This window comes from Plectropomus leopardus, chromosome 12 (genome assembly GCF_008729295.1).
Source record: "Plectropomus leopardus isolate mb chromosome 12, YSFRI_Pleo_2.0, whole genome shotgun sequence".
Lineage (NCBI taxonomy): Eukaryota > Metazoa > Chordata > Actinopteri > Perciformes > Serranidae > Plectropomus > Plectropomus leopardus.
The window spans coordinates 28435418-28455557 of NC_056474.1; the positions used below are offsets into that span (position 1 = coordinate 28435418).

At 39.2% G+C, this 20140-nt stretch overlaps 1 protein-coding gene across 1 annotated transcript in view; it reads right to left on the minus strand.

Annotated features, from left to right (window-relative positions):
• Positions 1 to 20140, minus strand: part of astn1 (astrotactin 1) — a 502578-nt gene that overhangs the window by 111926 nt on the left and 370512 nt on the right.

The following is a 20140-nucleotide window of genomic DNA, read 5'->3' on the forward strand; positions in this document are numbered from 1 at the left end:
TTCTGTCACTGTACAGCAGTTCATAAAGGGAATGATATATGAAGCCATTTGACTTTAATGTAACCACATCATGAACACTTAAAACTTCTTATAACTCTGCATCCAAGGCTTCCAAACTAAACCAAACTCAGAACCAAAGACCTGTAATTGTTCATTCTGTCCACAGGGCAAACTCGGAAAACATTATGTGAAGCTGACGTTAAGGCTACTTTAGTTCAAGGAATACCATGTCCCGCATGCAGCAACATTCTCTTAAATTTCTCATATTTCCACTTACTTTTCGTGTAAAACAAAACTTAAAAGACATCAAGATCAGACACCAGATGCACCAAACCTTCTTAACCATCTGAATCTCCTCTGACCACATGTGCTCAATGATGAATCCCACTTGATCGTAAGTCACCTATAAGGTAACGCCCCTTAAACACTATATAAGTGCAGATTTTGTGCTGTGTGCAAAGACTCTGTCACATTGCCAAGACTGGAGAAATGATACCAAACAAAGGTTGTAAGAAGAAGAACATCTGCAGTAGTGAAATCGACGCAGGCCTACTATTTATTAAATAAACATCAACAAAGTAAATGTCATTTCAGGAAAATGTATCAAAGTACTAAAAGTAAAAGTATGCATGCAAGAACATTCAAATAAATTTAATGAATCAAAATTATTAAAAGGAAAAGCTGAGAGTCCATATACATACAGTATTTATGAGAAGCCGGAACCATGAACTTTTTTTGCATGAAAATTACTTTCATAATTATACAAATAACTAGTAATTAATTTTCTAATTAATCGATTGTTTTAGCTGCATTTGTATAATTTGGTTTGTGCACAAAACTCTTAATTTGTAAAGAAGTTATCTAATAATAGTAGTGGAGTAAAAAGGACAATATTTCCCTTTCCCTTAAGTGTAGTACAGTACAAGTAGAAAGTGTTATGAGATTAAAATACTCAAGTAATGTAAAATTTAATCATTTATACCGTAGAACAGGACTTGAGTAAATGCACTTTGTTACATTCCAGTCATTGGGATCAGTGCACCTACTAGTATTATTTCTTCAGCCCTGAAATTTAATAATCAAGTCATTATTACTCTAAAACATCATTTAAATTTGATTAAATTATATTCAGGCATTTTTGTGTTCACAATGTTCCCCAAATGTGAAACTATATGTTAAAATATATTTTTTCTTGTTTTGGACAACAATTTGTGGCCAGTGAAAATGAAATGTCTTTCTCTTACCTTGGTACGATGGCCTACAACCACTTAGAAATTTTTGTCTTACCTAAGGAAAGAGCAAAAAAAGGAAAACATTAGTAAATCCCACAAATCAATGGGTACTAACAAAATAAGAAGAAATCGTAGATATCAGCAACAATAAAATGAAAATCTGTTCATATATTGTTTCTTGCATGAGGCCTAATGTCAGTGGCAAATAGGATTTAATTTCAGCTGTCAAAGTCATACACCTTGTTAACCCATCCATCCACCATAAAACATCATCTTTCTTTTCTAAGTAAATGCAAAATTGCAAAAATTACACATAAGTAAAAAAAACAACTGGAAACAAAATAAAAAGCTCTAACAATATGAAAGACCACACATGTGGGTTACTGGCTTTGTCTCTTTCTTTCTTTAATATAACCAAATCAGTTTTACTTGATCACATTAAGGTCAATTAGCTAATGCCGCGGAGAGCCCTGTAATGAGTGCATAATAGAGTTCCAGTTCTAAATCACTAAATTACCTGCAAACAAAATTAACGAGGGCAAAGGTCAGAGTAGAAGTGTCTACAATACTCCTGTGACTACGGAACAGAGACGTGAGATTTGAGCCGTAAGGGAAGAAACAGAATTAAAGCCCAGGAAATATCCCATCTGCACTTCTGTTCTCTTATGCTCAGCTGCTGAAACGTTAAGAAAACAAGATTTCTGCTCATGTTTAAAACTGCCTGAACATTCAAAAGCGATACATACCTGTTCTCTGAGAGGTCAAGAAAAAAGTTTTAATTTAACCACAAGTCATGGTAGTTCAAGCAAAGTCTACTTGGTCTATATTCTGTTGTGCATGACATTCAGTCATTCAGGTGCAGACAGAAACACAACCCTATTTGGAACTCTATGGAGTTTAGCCCAAGAGCATGTTTTGTGAGGTCACAGTGACTCTGACGTTTGACGTTCAAGTACGACATCCTAATCAGTTCATTCTTTAATAAAAATGGCAGTTTGTGTCAGATTTGCCAGATATTCCCTCAAGGTTTTCTTAAGATATTGCTTTCTGGAGAATGAGAGAGATGCAAGGTGATAGTAACCTTTGAGCATTCACTTTTAATCAGTTCATCTGTGACCCAAAGTGGACATTTGTGCAGAATTTGGAGAAATTAAAATTCAAAGAAACCCAGGAATTTCATGCAGGAGTCCAGAGGTCGCTTCTCATCTTAATGTGATGCTTTTTTTTTTTTTTTACCTCGTGCCTCTTAATCCTAACTATCTTTGCCAGCATGTGTGTGTTTCGACATCCAGGTATTAGTTGTTGGGCTTTTGTTGCCTAAACATCGACTAAACATATCTAAAGCTAAATATGTAGACGCAAAAGTCCACTTCAAAGCTGCAATATGTGACGACTTGGGATGAGAACATGTTTTCATGTCCCCACCGTCCCCACAAAAATTCTAAACCTATGGTCCAAAGACGCATTTGTTACCCAAAATAAATTATCGTGCAATTTTGCGTTTCGTGCTATTGATTGACATGTCAGAGTATAGCACCTGAAAGAGTGCCTTAAAGTGTTGAAGTAGACACATCAAGAGTAAGATCAGATACAGAAAGTGCTCTTTATGTTTCAAACTTCCATTTTCCCTTCAGTCTGGGCAACAAGGTGCATAATTCACCGAGGGGCAGAGACAGAAATGAAGCCTGCCACCTCGCGGCGTTTCATTCCCCTCATGATGGCTGTCTGGTGTGCCTAAAGATACTTTATCTGTCAAGTGCCATAAATCAGCCGGGCGAGGATGTGGCTGTGCTTTAATGTACATTTTGCTGTCAAGGTGGGATGAAGAACTACAGCGGGAAAGACCCCTGGAATAACAAAGTAGGAGGGAAGGTGAGAGGGATGGGGGATGGAGGGAAGACAGTGAAAAATCACCACGGAGGAGAAATGAGAGAAGGGAGCGTTTGAAAGAAAGGGAGGTTAGAATTAAAAGTGTGAAGCAGAGGTGATGCATGGGTGGGAGAAAAGGTGAGAATGGGAATCACACGCTGGGTTCAGAACCACTTCCATACCGGAAAAAAATAAGGAGGAAGCCGCAAGTTAATGGGCAGAGGGAGAACGGGTGGGAGGTAGGGGAAGGGAAGTGAGCGTCTCCCAAAAGCAGGCCAGTGTGTAAGTGTGGCAGACTTAGTTACCCCGGGGCTTCCTTTACTCCCTTGTCTCCCCAGAGAAGCAATTAACAAAGAAATTATGGCGGAACAATTCACCCAAAGGCTCTTGGTGTCTCTCATGCCGTTTAAGTGTGCTAATCACTTCTTCCATTACAGTACGGAGAGAGGGAGAGAGAGAGAGAGGCGGTGTGTGACAGAGAGAAGATGACAAATATCAAAGATGAAGAGCATGATGGAGAAAGACAGAGAACATGTACAGATTGTGTACAGCCCTATGGTGCATTTAAGCCGATGACATACAGGCCTAATCAAACAGCATGTTATTAAACGTGATCTCGATATCAGGCTGCTGTCATCTTTCCTGTACACGACAGTGTATTTAAGCCACTAAGCTCATGCATTACTGTGCCTCAGGCCGATGTCATGTCAGTGCCAAAAATGCTCCCTATACACTACTGTACTGTAAACTTATGGCACACTTGGGCTGTAATTATTGATACTTAAATCACTTTTTTTTTTGCCACCATACCGATTGTGTTTTGTCTATGAGCCATATAGGCTTTTTTTCTGATCCTTCTTTTGTGGTTTTGTTTGGTGTATATTTGTGAGGGTCAGGCTACGACCGAAAACTCAAGATCCTGGCGGGAGTTCGGTTTGAGAAAACATAATACGATATTTTGTGACTAAAAAAACGTATACAACAGGGCTCTCGTGGGCAGAATGAATGCTGGCAAATCACTTTCATATTTTGCAATTCAATTTTCAATAGGTACTGATTAATAAAAAAAAAACAAAAAAAAAACAAACCCTGAAGTATTACTTTACTTTATCTTTTCAGGCATTATTTTTGATATACAGTAACATTTCGATATTGTTTTACTGACTAAACAGTAAACTTAATTTATTTTGTCACACTTACATTTTAAAACATATCCTTTGTCATTAGCTCTGCGTTTATACTTCATCAACATCCATCTTAGTTGCGACTCAAACATCAGTTTCTGATTTTTTTTTACTCAGCATAATAACTGTCAGTCTGTGCTTCCTGTCCAGAGGCTCTACAGATAACAGGGAAGAGATCTGCCTGCCAGTCACACACCACCACTGCCTTATCTATCATTTACCAGCATGCGACTAGGAGCAATGGTGTGTGGCGGGACCTGGACTTTTTCAACACTTGATTAACAAATAGAATTGCACAGATAAAAAACAACACCCAAATGCCTAAAATACAGAAATTTAATTCACTAACTCGTAAATAGAATAGAAGGTGTAGTAGATTTTTTTAATGATATTCAGTAAAGGTGTACACGATTAGCCACTGTTAAAATGGAATTTTTCACATTTTCCCACAAGTATGTTTTATTATAATGTATTAGTTTAAAAGGTTAATTATAGAATTAATCTTTTATCCTATGGCCATGCCATAATTACTACGGCCGTCTATGCTCCCAGTGACAACTGATAACAGCCATTTTAATGGGCTGATAATGGGCCATCTGAACATGCTTTTAATTGTAGCCAGCCCCATCTCTTAAAAATTCATAAAATGGAAACAAAATCTTAATGATGCATTATTTTGTTGTGGGCAATGGAAAGTCAATGCTCAAAATAAATAAAAAGAGCGAGAAGGTCCACACGGGATTGATGGGAGTGGTGGTGGATGGTTCAAACAAACATGGACTTTCAACCAAGAGGCAGCTGTTTGTGTCCTGTGTAAAACCAAAAGTCAGCCCATTTATGTTACTTAACGAACTTTGTAACTATGCAAAGTACTATGCATAGGTTATTTAGTTAACTATGCAAAGTACATGAGTTTCTGTCATTTGACATCCTGTGCGTAGTTATTTCAACCCTAACCACAATCATTTACTTAACATAACCAAGTACATGTTTGTTCTCTAAACCTAACCAAACTGTGATCATTTCACAAAGTTAACAATGTTAATGACATATTTGAAACTTATACTTTTTTGGAATTGTTTTCGTGTTGCCAGGAATTAATTTTAACACCTTTTGAGCCCACGACCACATAATGTGTTGCTAAGAGATTGTGTCCATTTCATGTACCCTGTGAGATTGTGTTGGTGTAGCCTTCTAACCCTTATCCATGAGGCTGACAATCACTGTTAACGTGAATACACCATAGCATATATGGAAGCTGTAGTGATGTATGAATTGTGCTGATAGCCATCTAATTACCAAGTGAATGTGCTGTGTGACATTTGACGGATTTTTAAGTCAAAATAAACTGAAAACAAAACTTTACCCAGGTGTTTGCACAACCTCTAAATAATGAACCAGTGTCAGAAATATCAATGTTAATTTACACAAGAAAAACATAGGAGAATTAAATCAGATCTATATGACAAGATTAATGAATGCAGGGAGTTTTCAACCAAACTGAACTTCTTTTTATCATCTACCTACAGCTCAACAGAATGCTGAATTGATTTGGATTAATTGACTTGGTAGGCCTCCGCTTGTTTAATAAGGATGCCTGTGCTCAGCCTAGAGTGCTGATGCTTTCCTCTCCTCTTGGATTTATATCTGGCCTCTGGCGATGTGCACTGTCAGAGAGAATGATTTCATATGCAATCTGGAAACGGACTGTTACCACACCTTGATAAAGTCTCACACAGACAAGCACAAGACTCACTTCTTGTTCCTAAAACTGGATATAGCTCACAAACAGTACCCAGGAGTGGAAATACAGCGGTGCGCAGCACAGTGACACAAATACCTCACAGCTGCCGCCCCAGATTACAACTTCACTGTACAACCTGAGGAAGCAGCTCACATCCAACCAACCCTTCTACCCACACTCCTCTAAAACAATCGCTTGCATTCTAATTAAACCCAATCGAACTGAGCACATCTAACGTTTACACTAAACGAAGCTCTATAAATAAAAATGGATCTCTTCTAATTTAGGCATTCAGGCGTGAAAGGCTTTGCAGCACTGCCTGAACTCTTTTGCACCTTGCTGGAAGAAACAAACAAATTAGCCAGCTTTTATTAAAGCACGCCTGCTGCGCCCGACAGGCATCTATTTTCAGGTTGAATATTTGTCTCAGATCTGAAGCTAGAGATGGCATTTCTCAAAGAAGTCGTGCAGATTTTTTTTTAACTGTCGGTGGCTTGGGTGTACTCGCATAATCCTCTGAAGAAGTTTGATTTCAAGGTAGGAAATTGGTTGTTGACTTTTTGGGGTTTCTTAGCCAGTCACAGCTTGGAATATAGGTCTGTATTGTCAAAACATGTAGGTTTGCATCAATATGCCGCTGAGGGCAGCCAGTTATTCTCAGTCCAGGATATTAGTTACAAAGGAGCAGACAGTGGGGGCATATTATGAATAAAACGGCTTGATTTCTTCCATTTGGTATAAATTGTCACAGGATTTTGCGATTTTTATGGGTGGGAGCTTCATTTATTTTTTTATTGTTGAATATAAAACAAGACAAAGGAACAACATGGTCTATCTTATCTCATGGTGTGACTGACACATCATTCACACAACAAAATCCCAGATTGTCATGGCATTTAGGATAAAATCTCAGGTTTTTATTTGTGTGTATGCACAGAGTCTGTGTGGGAGGGTGTGTTTTTATCCCCATACCCCCAGGACACCTCTGAGGTGTGAAATGGCTAAATGCAGCTTGGCAGACACCACCCCCAAGACAGATATGAATATGGAAACACGCATGCACAACAACAGATATGCACCCAAACATTCTCTCATCCATTTACAAACAGGTACAGAGTTGTTAAATACACAAAATGGCCAGGAATAAAACCTGACTGGTCTGCAAGTCCCCATCAAACACCTTTTGAATGATCTGGAACATTGATTACAAGTCAGGTCTTATCACTCAACATCAGTGCTAGACCTCACTAATACACTTGTAGCTGAATGGCAGCAAATCCCTGCAGCAAGATACAAAGTTGTGGTAGAATATCTTTACAGAAGAGTATATTTATGTGTCTTTCCAACATGTTCTCACTCCCGACTTGTCAAATAAAGCTTCTTGGTCAGCCGCCTTATGTTACAAACTGGGCACCCTCTGGCATTGGTTTTGGATGCTCAGGGACGCCATGTCAATCTCAACTGATTGCTCGCATTGCGTGTTTTCAAAAGAAACTTTCTTTCTCACATAAGTTTCCTAACCAAAACTACTTTAGGTTTAAGAAGAAAACTTTTTGGTAACTAGGTTTGGTACAAAATTTAAAAATCTAGTGTGTAGGATCTAGTGGAGTCTAGTGCTGAGGTTGCAGATTGTTAGCCAACTTAAACTTCCCCTGTGTGCTGATGCAGATGTGTGCAGATGTGAATGGCTCTACTTAAAGCCAGTGTTTGGTTTATTCTGGGCTACTGTAGAGACAGCATGGCAAGCGACGTGAAAAGGACCACTCCATGTGTAGATATTAATGGATATGGATTCATTTTCAGGTTTTTATAAACAAATGAAAACAGTCTGTATTAGGGGTGTTACTACATAATGGTACTGACCATAACTGATATTTTATCATGAAATATTGAGAAAAAATATTGTGTAAATAATCCAGCGCCTCTTAAATTATTACTTTTCTTCCCGTTCTTACTTTGTCTCCCTTCTCTAATGCTAACAGGTTACCTTTTTTTCTAATAAGTGCAAATGCTCTTTTTGTAGAATTTTGTAAAGTTATGGTTAACTGGATACTGGATACAGAGGTTGTATCCTCGCCGCAGCGGCTGCGAGTTCGATTCCGACCTCATCCCTTTGCTGCATGTGGCCCCCTCTCTCTCTTCCCCTTTCATGCTTAAATTGTCCCATCCATTAAAGGCAATAAAAGCCCAAAAAAATTATCTTAAAAAACAAAACAAGAAACTGGACACTCTGTCTACCTCCATTCACTTGCATTTTGAGTGTAATTTATTTCCCCAGAAAGGAGAAAATATGCATGAAATGCAAAGCTAAAGACAAATTTGACTTGCATTTTCTGTATAAATAACACAATAACGTTAGAATAGATTCTTTTGGCCACAATTATTGTGTGGCGAAAAATGTGATAATGTGCCAGCCCTATTATGAATATTATATTCCATTTCTACAAAGATATCACCCTAAATCCTATGTACCAGACCTTTATGTAAGTTAAATACTATGCCACAAGACATATGATGTGTATGTTATGAGATGTGTGATGTATGCCACATGACACCTATGCTACAAGATGCTAATTAAATTGTTTTTATTTTTAAATCACTATTTCATACAGAACAGAAACGTTTGTCTGTAGGGTGAAAGTCCTGTGTTTGTTTTACCAATTCATCCCCCCTCCCTCCTAAGCTACCCAGACTTTACATCACTGGTATAGATGGATTTACACTTGAGTTAATTGAAAGCCCTGAACGTCCCATACAGATGCTCAAGGAGGCCTTGTGCATTGGTATCAGATGCTAACGAGCAGCTGCCATATTGCACCCAGAGAATGAGGACAGTCTGGTCCTGCGATTGCATATTTGTGCAATGATCACGTGTTTGTATTTTGGTGATATATTGAATGTCTCTTGCTCTGTCCTGATGGTTAAATATCACTGTGGATGGAACAATACCTTACAACATTAAGTGCTGATGCCATTCTGCCGTCTATGCTGTTTAAAGAGTAAATAAAGAGTAATCCAATAAACCTAATTAAATGACCAAAGGCTGATTCATTTATTCAGAATGATTAGAGAATAACTGCTCAGACTGGCTTTATTGGTTCATTTTTTATCCAATGCACAGCAGCTACTTCAGCTATTGCTTTCTGGCATCAGAAATTTGACTATTCTACCTAGAGCTCTGTAGAGTCTGTCTGTTTTTATCTTCATGCACATTTTAGAAATTAAGTTAGCTTCTCCAAAGCCTCACACTTAATCTTACTTTGTCTCTGAAACAAGGCACTACATTTGATTTTTTTTGTATCTTATAACCCCAGAATTGGAAAACTACTCGGCTCCCTCAAGGGCACAGCACTCAGGAAACCTTTGAACGCAATTCCATTGTAAAAGTACAACACTTTTCAAACCTTAATTCTAGGCTCGGCGGGGGATTGAACAGTTAAATCACAAGTCTCTAAACCATGGCGTCTTTTGATTGAAGCGGTCGTTTCCAAATGAGAGCGGAGACCAGTTTTCCCTCCATCCGCCTTGTCCATCCATCCTCGTTACAAAAACCCCTCTCGCCTCTTTGGCGACCCGTGCCTCAACACTACTCAACTCCTGAAACCAGCCGGTATTAAGACTGACTCTTCAATCCCAGACGATCGATGCCGTCACTTACCAAGCGAGTCACACCGCTGATTACAGTGTCCCTCAATTTACAGTGCTTTTGGTGGAGGAGGAGTGGAGGGAGGGGTGGGGTGTGGGTGAACTGCTAGATGAGCTGGACTCCCTGCTGGGCCAGTGTGGGTATAATAAGGCTCTGCTGTATCCAGGTGTAGTTGGTTGCAAGAAAATAACTTCATTGCTTACAGCAGCTACTATGAATGTTTCTTCATAAATCATTTTATCCTTAGATGACTTGGAAAATAACACTGCCAGGAGGGCTTCACACTCTGCTACTCTGCTGGAAACCATCCATGTGTGAGCTAAGGTGTGCTCCAATGTGAGGAAGAATGTTGGTCAGTCTCCTGCTGGCTGATAATTACAATTTCACATGCGCATGCATGCCTCGCACACTCAAGAGTCATAAAAAAGTGAAAATAGATATCTGTGTTTTGATGTGAAAAACTAGGAAAAGGCGACGTTTTGTAAAAAGGAAGACTCCCCGCAGATTATCCGGGTCACACATAAACACATGGCCCATTACCTGCTGTCAAACAGCCATTTAAAGACAAATCGAACCAAATTTTTTTTACTGAGGATCACTCGACACATTTCTTCCCTCTGATTCCACATTAAAAGGAGGAAGCCGGGAAAGTTTAGAGACAAAAGGCAGCCGTTTCCTGACAGCTCTCATGTTGGATTACTGAGTGGAGACAGTGCCAGGACTTTCAACGGAGCGAAACACAATGCGACTCATTCTGTGCACTGCCTGACATGCCTCTGTGAGAACATGAAAAACATGAGTGGGAAGACATTAAAATGAGTGTTTCATAGCTCTTACTTGTACACAGCCCTGTGTGATGTTCTGCACAAACGACAACAGGATGGATAAAAAAAGCTGTTGTTTTATCTATCTATCTATCTATCTATCTATCTATCTATCTATCTATCTATCCTCTACTCGACCTTCCCTCATGCTGTCTCATTGTTGGGGCCGATCTTCATCAGCCATCTTAATGAGTTCCATTGGAGCTCATTTAAAGCTGTGATTAGATTCCTGCTAATAAATGATATGTGTTCTCAGCAGGTTGCTATCCTCGTGTTGGCCGCCACTCACTGCGCGTGTATGTTCGTGTGTTAATGAGCATGTTTCCTCGGGATGGAGCAGAGGCAGAATCAAAACCCGCTTTAATGCCATTTTCACTGCCTAGCTTATCGCTCCATATAAACTGATGTGTGTGTGTGTGTGTGTGTGTGTGTGTGTGTGTGTGTGTGTGTGAGTGTGATGTGAAAATGCCTGCTAGCTGCGTGCTGACAGATACATGACATCTGGTGTCTTCTTGGTGTTGATCATGAGGGAGGAGCAGTGCTTGTTGGACGGTGTTTGGAGGCATAATAATCATTAAAAAAAAACAGTGCCACTGCCACCGATTACAAGCTCACAATGGAGGCTTTTGCCCTGCGACCACACAAAACCACAGCTTATACAAACCATTATCCCTCGGAAATACATCCGCATTGGACAAATCCACACCTCACACTGTACAGTCAGTTGCAGCGTTCAGTGATTATGCAGAAAGTGGTGTGCCATTTAAGTGAGGTGGAAAGTAAGTGTGTGGAGGTCAGGGTGGTGGATGGTCATGCAGCATGTCTGACTTATGCGAAGAAAATTTCTGTCACAAACACTACCATTATTTGTTGACTGTAACCATGTTCTTTCCCTGACTTTGTGGTTTAATCACCTAATTAAAGTTTATTAGCCATAGCTGTGGATTTTCTCAAAACTTAAACAGCCCAGTTGCCAGAAGAAAATGTTGGCATTGTGCATTTCTGCAAACCACTGATACATTACTTATGTACATGTCATACTAATCATATTAACTTTTAAAAGTGACATGGTTCTGGTTGCATGTATATGCATTAAGTTCTCATCCCAAGTCATCATATTTTGTCATACTGCTGTAACTGACTTCTGCGTCTACATATTATGGTCTAGGTATCCTTCTGCATATGCTGGTGATGTTCTGGGATGCCACTACCGTGATGTCAACAAAAGCACATGCTGGCAGGAATGGTTAGGATTCCGCAAAAGGGGCACATGGTAAGGTGTAGAAAAAAACATCACATTCAGACAGGAAGCGACACCAGATTCCCACATGAAAATCTGGAGTCTGTTGGATCCATCCACTGCCCCTTATCACCACCCTATAGGGCCCTTCATGCTTCATACATCAGCTTGTTTCTAGCAATGTTTAATGTTGCTTCCCAGTGGTATATCATGCGAGTGCGACAGGTTCTGTCTGTCTGCATGTTCAACCAACGTCGACTGTAAATGTATCATGCTGCCATGGCAGGTCTCATCTAGCTGTCAGCTGGCACAAAATAACACCCTGAATTGTTCTGTTTGGCTGCGTTCTCAGCTATCTATACTGAATCACTGTTCTCAGTGACTGAACCAGTACCTTTCAGAAATGGAGCTCCCCACTGATGACTGAAAGCTCAATGGTGATAAGCACTATATTACTGGCTGGTTAAAAGCTTGTTGAATGACAGAAAAAAAACAGGAACGATCATAATGGGACAACTGCTGAGCTATTGACCTTATAAACAGTGCTGTATTGGCTATTTTTGTGTTGGACTTACAGTAAAACATTCTACTGAACTGAAGACAGTCAGAATAAGTGCAAAAAAAAACAGCAAAAAAACATGGCATCAGAAAGGTGTTCACTTACTGTCATACTAAATATTACTGAACTGTACTTGAACTGTGATGTGATTGCTTAGCTTGGCAAAAAAGTGAGCGACCTACATCGTCAGTGACTACAAATCTTTGAACTGAGCAAAACTAATTATTTACACTTCTACTCTGACAGTCTCTCCTTACACACTATGGCAAGCCAGGGGTTTCTGTCAGAAGAACTCAGTGAGCAGAACTTTCCAGGTCAACAGTGTGCTCTATTAACTTCTCAGAGCAGAGCCTAGACACAGCAACAGACCAACTTTGCACTCACATCTGAAATAGTATCACATATGCTATACATCAAAAAAACAGTGGCATAACTATATCTGCTTCTACACTGACTGACATATCCACAGATGAACTGAAGGAAACCATAAAGAATAAAATGTTAGACACAATGATACTGGCATTGCAGACACTAGCATATACAGTCAACCTGTTGTATGCTGAGTGTATCTCATCCATCCCCAGAACACCACAATATAGACTGCGGGGACGAAATATGACTGGATTTACCACTTCTTGGTTGTATGCCTGCAGTTTATACAATTTGCATCCAGGACCTCCGTGACCTTTGGCCACCAAAGTCTAACCAGTTCATCACTTGGTTAAGGTTGGAAAAGATTGTGGTTATAGTAAAAAGAAGCCAACACTGACAACCGTCAGGAGACAAGATAACTGCGGTCTCACAAGTCAGACAAACAATAATCTAACAGAGCTTACTCCCAACAAGATTTGTGGTACACCACTGTTACCCTACATCTATATTTGATTTTGAAAATGGATCAGGGGCCTGTTTTTGCACAACCAAATAATGAAGCCTTGAAGCTAAATGCTAACTTAGGTTGTTTTAAGCATACAAACAAATGACAAATGGAAAGAGAACATGACAAAAGTGGCTTCACTGGTATATGCATCAACTTGGTGTTCATGATTTAATATAGGCTATTCTTCATATCAGTTTAAGTAATATGTGTAATATGTGTCTTGAAATGGGATTTTGAAGTTACAATGTTATTGGGAAAGCGGACAGTCCACACAAAGACACAAATGCAATCAAAGCCCCGGCAACCGCCAAATGGCCCATATGTTGCTTATTCTTCCTCCTGTCAAACAAACTTAAAAAAAAAAACAACAATAAAAAAACCTAAACAAAACACAAGTACAAAAGAGGCAAACCTGCACCCTTCAAATCCTTGGGGAAAAACACCTTCCTAGAATAAATGTCATCATACTGAGGAAGTGCACATGAATGCAGCACTGGGACCGGGATGCTCAAGGCTGGGGCCCGTTTTCATTCAAACATCAAAGAAACATAAAAGAAAGAGACAATGACAAGCACACACATACACACACTCTCAGCTTCCTACTGAGTCGCTGAATCCCATCATACTTGACTCAACCTGGGAATACTTACTTAGCATACAATACAGCCAAAATCAACAGACATGACAGCGCTGCGTGGTGTGCACTTCTGCCTGTTTGAAGTAGTTACAAAAGGAGGAGATTTAAAAAAATGTCCACTACAAAGCGGTCACTGAGTATAATATCAAAGGAAGTGAAAGGGCTGATATAGAACTTCTGTATAAGCCTGGACACAGCAGTAGGGGGCTTTAAGAAAGGAGGGGGGGGGGGTGGGGGGGGCCAGTGTTAGGCATGCAAAATATGAAAAACAGGAGGTCGACTTTGAATGCTTATTAGACACTATTAAAATACACAGCCGTTACTCTTTTGAGGCAAAATGCTTGTTAGATAGAACTAGTCCTGTACTACAAGCCTTCCAAACCTCCAAACAAAAGCATAAGCATGTATTGTAAGTGTTTTTGGACAAGTGTCTGCCAAATGAAATTAAGGTAATGCAGCTGTGTAATGTCTTCTGTCTGTTCTAAAAGGAGCTTTCCAAAGTAAAGAAAAATCCTTCTGGGAAATACCAAGCAGGAAACCTCCAAGGCTAAAAATGATGCCAACGTGGAGTTGCCAAAACTGCAGTTCACTGAGAGGCCACTTGAGGCTGGCTCCAAAACAATAAATCCCCCTAGACCCCCTCTAGCTTAGTTCATTACCATATTATAATATCATTATCATTGCTATGCTGGTGGGTATTCCTAATTCTGCTATAATCGTATGTAGAATGTGAACATCTAATCTAATCTCACTCACCACACCATACACACTACTATGCTTGGATACTCTTCATAACTGAACTAATACCAGCACCTGAAATGGTCCAGTTTCCAGAGTTTCATGGTCCAGCAAACGTTCACTTTCATTGGTGCTAGCTACAGGCGTGGCAAAGTTAGATGTGACTGCTTCAGGCTATTAAACATGATACACTGTTCAGCTTTTAGATATGTTTTGTGTTTGACCAGGTATTTCCTCAGGTGGAGGCCTTTGCAGACCAGTCCTTATTTTTCATGTATTTTTTAAATTCATCATCTGATTAAAATTATTACACAGAGAAACCTTGCACATTAATTATGATCTGGCTATTTAATTACACTCTGCTGTAAGCATTTAATGGCTGAAATCTGACATCTTCTCTTTGTTAGGAACCCTCAAGAGTACCAAGTTTGGGTACCTAATCCTACACAACGCACAAAACAATATAATATGATATATTATATGTGGTCAGTAGTGATTCATAAAAATATCCTCTTTATTGGTTTAAAGACAAAGTTTTACTAATACAGTGACTCTTTTACATCTAATCTACACACAGAGCGTAGAGACATCTTGTCTTTTTAATTCTGCACAGTCCTTCTTTTGGTGTGTCATGCCTGAACATATATATGCCTTAATTAACCTTTCCTCTCCTGCTCATCTACATCTCTCCTGCAGACTGAAGTGGTTAGGAGGAGACCCATACTTTCAACTTGACATTCATTTAATGAGTCTTTTAAAAAGAACAGGTGATCTTACAATTTTTCGCTGACACAATAATGTGACCATTAAGTAGTTAGTTCCAATATCAGTTGAAACTATAGTGCTGCTGGGATGTTACTATGAAGAGGCCTTGTTCTGAAAGTTAATAAATGAATAAAACAGTCCTGTTGTTTATTAGCCCAGATTCATATCTCCTGCTTCCAAAATCTCCAAGCATCCCTCGTGGTTATAAGCATACTGTATTCATGTGCGCATCACCATTATCAATATTTAATACCTACAGAGACCACTGCACAGCTGCTGAGGAAGCCTGTAATGTGGCTCTGCAGGGGCTGAGACAGCGGGAATATCTGTTCGCTGCACATTCTTATTTATTTATATCAATACGGCAAGAATTTTTATTTTGTTTTTATCAGCTCGCATTAGTTTATACACAACAAGTGACACACAAAATGAAAGACAGTGCTGCATGCAATATGAACTGTGAGCCATGTTCATATCTGTGGCGTCAGCACAGCACAATGAGGCCTATTCTCCTGAGCCGCCAGAAGCTCCAGATATCATTGTCGGGCTATGATACCAATCCTGACGCACAGTAGGCTGGTGGATAGTATATTACTTCTTAATATAACAGCTTTGCAATATCACTATCTGTGCCATATTATGTTTGTTTCTTCTGCTCCATTGTAATGAAGAAATGTTTCTTTGTGTTTTTCTGTAACCCTTATGCAGAGGCATTGCTGAGTAGTTTTGCTTTGAAATCATTTTGCATTTAAATTCTATGGTGTTTAGATAACACATAGGGACTATTTGGTTCTAATGAGCATCCCCCTTGGAGCTGGAATGTTGTGAGGACCTGATATTGACCTCACAACCTATTCTTGTAAATACATTCACAATAAAAATGGTCTCATCCCTCCTATAGCTCTTATTACATACCCACAATTAATTAAATGTAAAAATGAAAAGTCCTACTACCGAAATGGTGCTAAGAGTATAGCTAACAAAATGTACTTGAAGAATCAAAAGTAAAAGCCATTATAATTAAGAAGAATGGCATAATTTTGAAATTATTAAATGCCATATCATTAAATGATTGTTTCTTACTGATGTGTAAGTGTCATTTTTATTGTAGTTGGTGATTTGGTTTGTTTACTACTTTATAGACTGCTGGGCTTTCCGGCCCTAATAATTAATTGATCCAATTTTATTCTAATTTCATTTTCAGTTCTTTTGTTGGTTTTAACTTATGTGTCCTATTATTTTTTTAATTGGCCAACTGTTGGTCCTCATTATTATTTTATTGTATTTTATTTTAGCGTTACTTTTTTAATTGTATTGATGTTTTATTAATTATTAGTTGTTCATTTTAATCATTTTAATGTGTGTTCCTGCTTTTTCACATTTAGTATTTATGTATCTGTTTTATTTATTTATTTATTTTTTACTAATATCTAATGTTTTCTCCTCACACTGTCGACTTTGTGTTTCCACGACTCCACAGTAGCTCCTGTGTTGTGCAGCACATTGTGCTTCTATCTCAGACTGTTACAATAAGCGGCTTGAGCAATGTTCTCAGCATCACTTTAACAATGTTGAGGGCACACATTTGTATGAGATGTGGCGGATTTTCATCCAACTCTAATGTAAACCCATCTGTGTCGTCAGTAGACCCTCAGAGAGTGTATATGTCCACTTAGTGTTGACTTAAAGGGGGGTGGACTGGTCAAACAAACACTGGACTTTGACCCAGGATAGCCATAATTGACACCAAAGAACAACAACGTTGACTGCAAGGTTTGCAGATCTCAGAGCCGGGTGTTTCTTAGCAACATGCTTCTGCCTTTCAGTATGCATTTGTGTCACTTAGAATTGTGTGTCTTATCGACACATTGCTGCCTTTCCAGCTGTTTGTGGCACACAAATCAGGTGTCTTCTGGCTACATGCTGCTGCCTCATAGGCTGCTCATGGAGCTCAAAGCCGGGTGTTCTTCAGCAACAGAGCTGCATTTCCAGCCACATTTGCAGCACTCAAAGCAGAGCATGTTTTAGTGACTTATCACTGCCTTTTCTGCCATGTTTGTGGCACTCAAAGCCAGGTGTTTTGTTATGACACAAACTGTGTGTGCTTCAGTGTATGACTTGCTTTCCAGCTGTATTTGTGCCATTAAAATCCGGGTGTGCTTTCGCAACACACCTGCCTTTTCAGCTGCACTTGTGGCACTTAAAGCTCGGTGTTTTGGGAAACAAGCCACTGCCATTTCAGCCGTGTTTGTGGCAATCAGCTGAGTATATCTTTAGCAACATTCACAATCTATTTTCTAACCATGACCAACTAGTTTTGTTGCCACCGACCCCCTCTTACAGCTGACCCCCCTGCGTAAAGACAAAAAAGATTGCTCCTGAAGTCATTTTAGTAACACCCACAGCTGCTGTTTTATTAGCTCATCATGTTTGGTATATGAAATCCTAATCATAAAGATAACTCTTAAATTCTGCTGTAAAAAGGAGCTTTCTGTTGCAACTAACTTAAATTACAAGCCAAGGCACAGCATGTTTGTTATAACAATGTATGTGCCCATATACACAAAGCATTTCTGTGTGGAAAAACGTCTGAGTGATGCATGCTTTGTTTCCATGAAAACAGGTCACTCGGCTCTGCTGTCGCTCTGCTGTGTTTGATCCCATTGCTTACACCATAGCCTGCCACAAATACATTATTTAATGATTACCAACCACACCGAGCAAAGCTATCTCCGGATATTAAACTATAACAACCACAACTTTCTTCTCTGGCCATTCAATTATGGCTGTTGGTGTTGGAACGGGTCAGCCTATTAGAGAGCATGCAACACGGCAGCTGTTTCATCATGATTAGTCAGCTGGGAGAAACATTGTACTTGACAGTCTGAGTTTTTCTAAAAAGTTAAAACCATTCTCTGAACTCTTCAAGGCACTCTGCTCTGCCACAGAATCACTAGGTGTGGCTTAAGTTTTGAAAGTGATTGCATTTTGTGCTCCATGTGGCAGCTTTAAGTTTGTTTCAAAGGGGTAGTTTGGGATTTTTGAAGTGAAGTGTATGAAATGCTTCTGTTAAGTCAGTGTATTATGTACAGTAGCTGTACATAATACATTGCGCATTATTATTATTTTTTTATCATATGACATTACAGGAACATTTTATAAAAAAATGTTCCATAATCTCAAGATTTACTAACATCGTGAAAACATTTTCTGAATGTTGCATTCAAAATGTTCTTCAAAATTGTGGGAACATTTTATAAAAAAGAACATTCTATGATCTGTCACATTGCAGTTAAAACATTACGTCTTAGTTAGCTTTTAACCTTACGGGGGCACTACGTGAAATGATAAACATCCTTAAAAAGTTTTTCTTCAAAATATTATTACACTTTACAAAAAATGCACTGCAGGAATTGAACACCAACAGCAACATGCCCAACCAACCGGATGGAATTTAGCACACGTAGCAGGATCAAGGAAAAATGAAATTTCGTTTTTTAAACTTTGTTTGAATAAAGACTAATAAATCAACCTTTTACCTTCAATTTGTAGGTACCATTAGCCTGTGCTGTGGGAACATTCCGTGCTAGCTGGGTACCTAAAAAAAAATTAATATCAGTCTAAGTGGATGCTGTATTTAGAGTATTTTCACCACTACCTCGCCGTCACACATCCTTTTCCTTCGGCACTACTTTTCCCATCTGCCGTTAGTCAGCTGTTTGGGTCAGAAAGTGCTGTTAGCGGCCGTTACACAATCTCACTGAAAGAAAACTGCAGGTTGAAAACACTATCAATACAGTGTCCACTTGGATGTATGTTGTATTTTTTAGGTAGGCATTTTTAAAGTGGCTAAAACAAATTTTGCTACCAACCTCTCTATAAAGCATGGTAATGCTGAGCTGAGGGATCCGCACCATATGTGTTTCTGCATACTGGGTGCATGCTGACTGCCAACTACTGTAATACACTGACTATATATAAGTATCTCAAACAGCCCTACTAAAACAATCACAAACTATCACCTTAAGTTAGAAAATTTCGACCAAAGACATAAAAGTGAAGAAAGGTAGAAGCTAAGTTGGTAAATGTTTGCTGTTACTTCTATGACTATTGCTCCTCAATGATATTCGCTAGTAATATCATTTTATTATCTTGAGTTCTTTGCTTAAATCAGTTTGCAAGATTGGTTTCAAGCAGCTAAAACTCTCTCACAGTCCTATCTGTGTCAGTGCATTAACCATAAAGCATTTCACCATTAATCTTACTATGCACAGCAGTATATGTGCACACAAACACGCACATAATTCATCATGACCGATCACTCATAAAAATGTAATCCTGGGTGTTCTCTTACAGCTGTGAGTCGTGGCAAACTTTTGATCAATGTATGCTTGAGTGTGTGCGTCCTCACACGCTCCGACTGACAATTTCTGTGCGAGTTTCAGAATTAGCTGTCAAAATCATTAATCATGATGTGCTAATCAGGTCTGTTTGTGTTTGTTTGTGTCTCCCTCTGAGAACCATGCTGTTTCTAACAAATTAATCCCCCCAACGGGGTTGTGTGTGTGTAAATAAACCAAATGGTCCGTGTTTCGCAAGGTGTTGCTCTGTGTGATTCCTCCACTCTCTTTTGAAATCTGAAAATATGCCAGCATATCGCTAATGATTGCTAATAGAAAGGCGTACAGACGGCGCTCTCTTCATTACCGGCTTTTGATTTTTCGCAAATTTCCTCTCACTCGGGTGTCGTTCTGCGTCTCTGTGGTGCTGGGTGAAGGAGAAGAGAAAGTGATGCTCATCGAAATTTGCCTTTTTCGCTAAG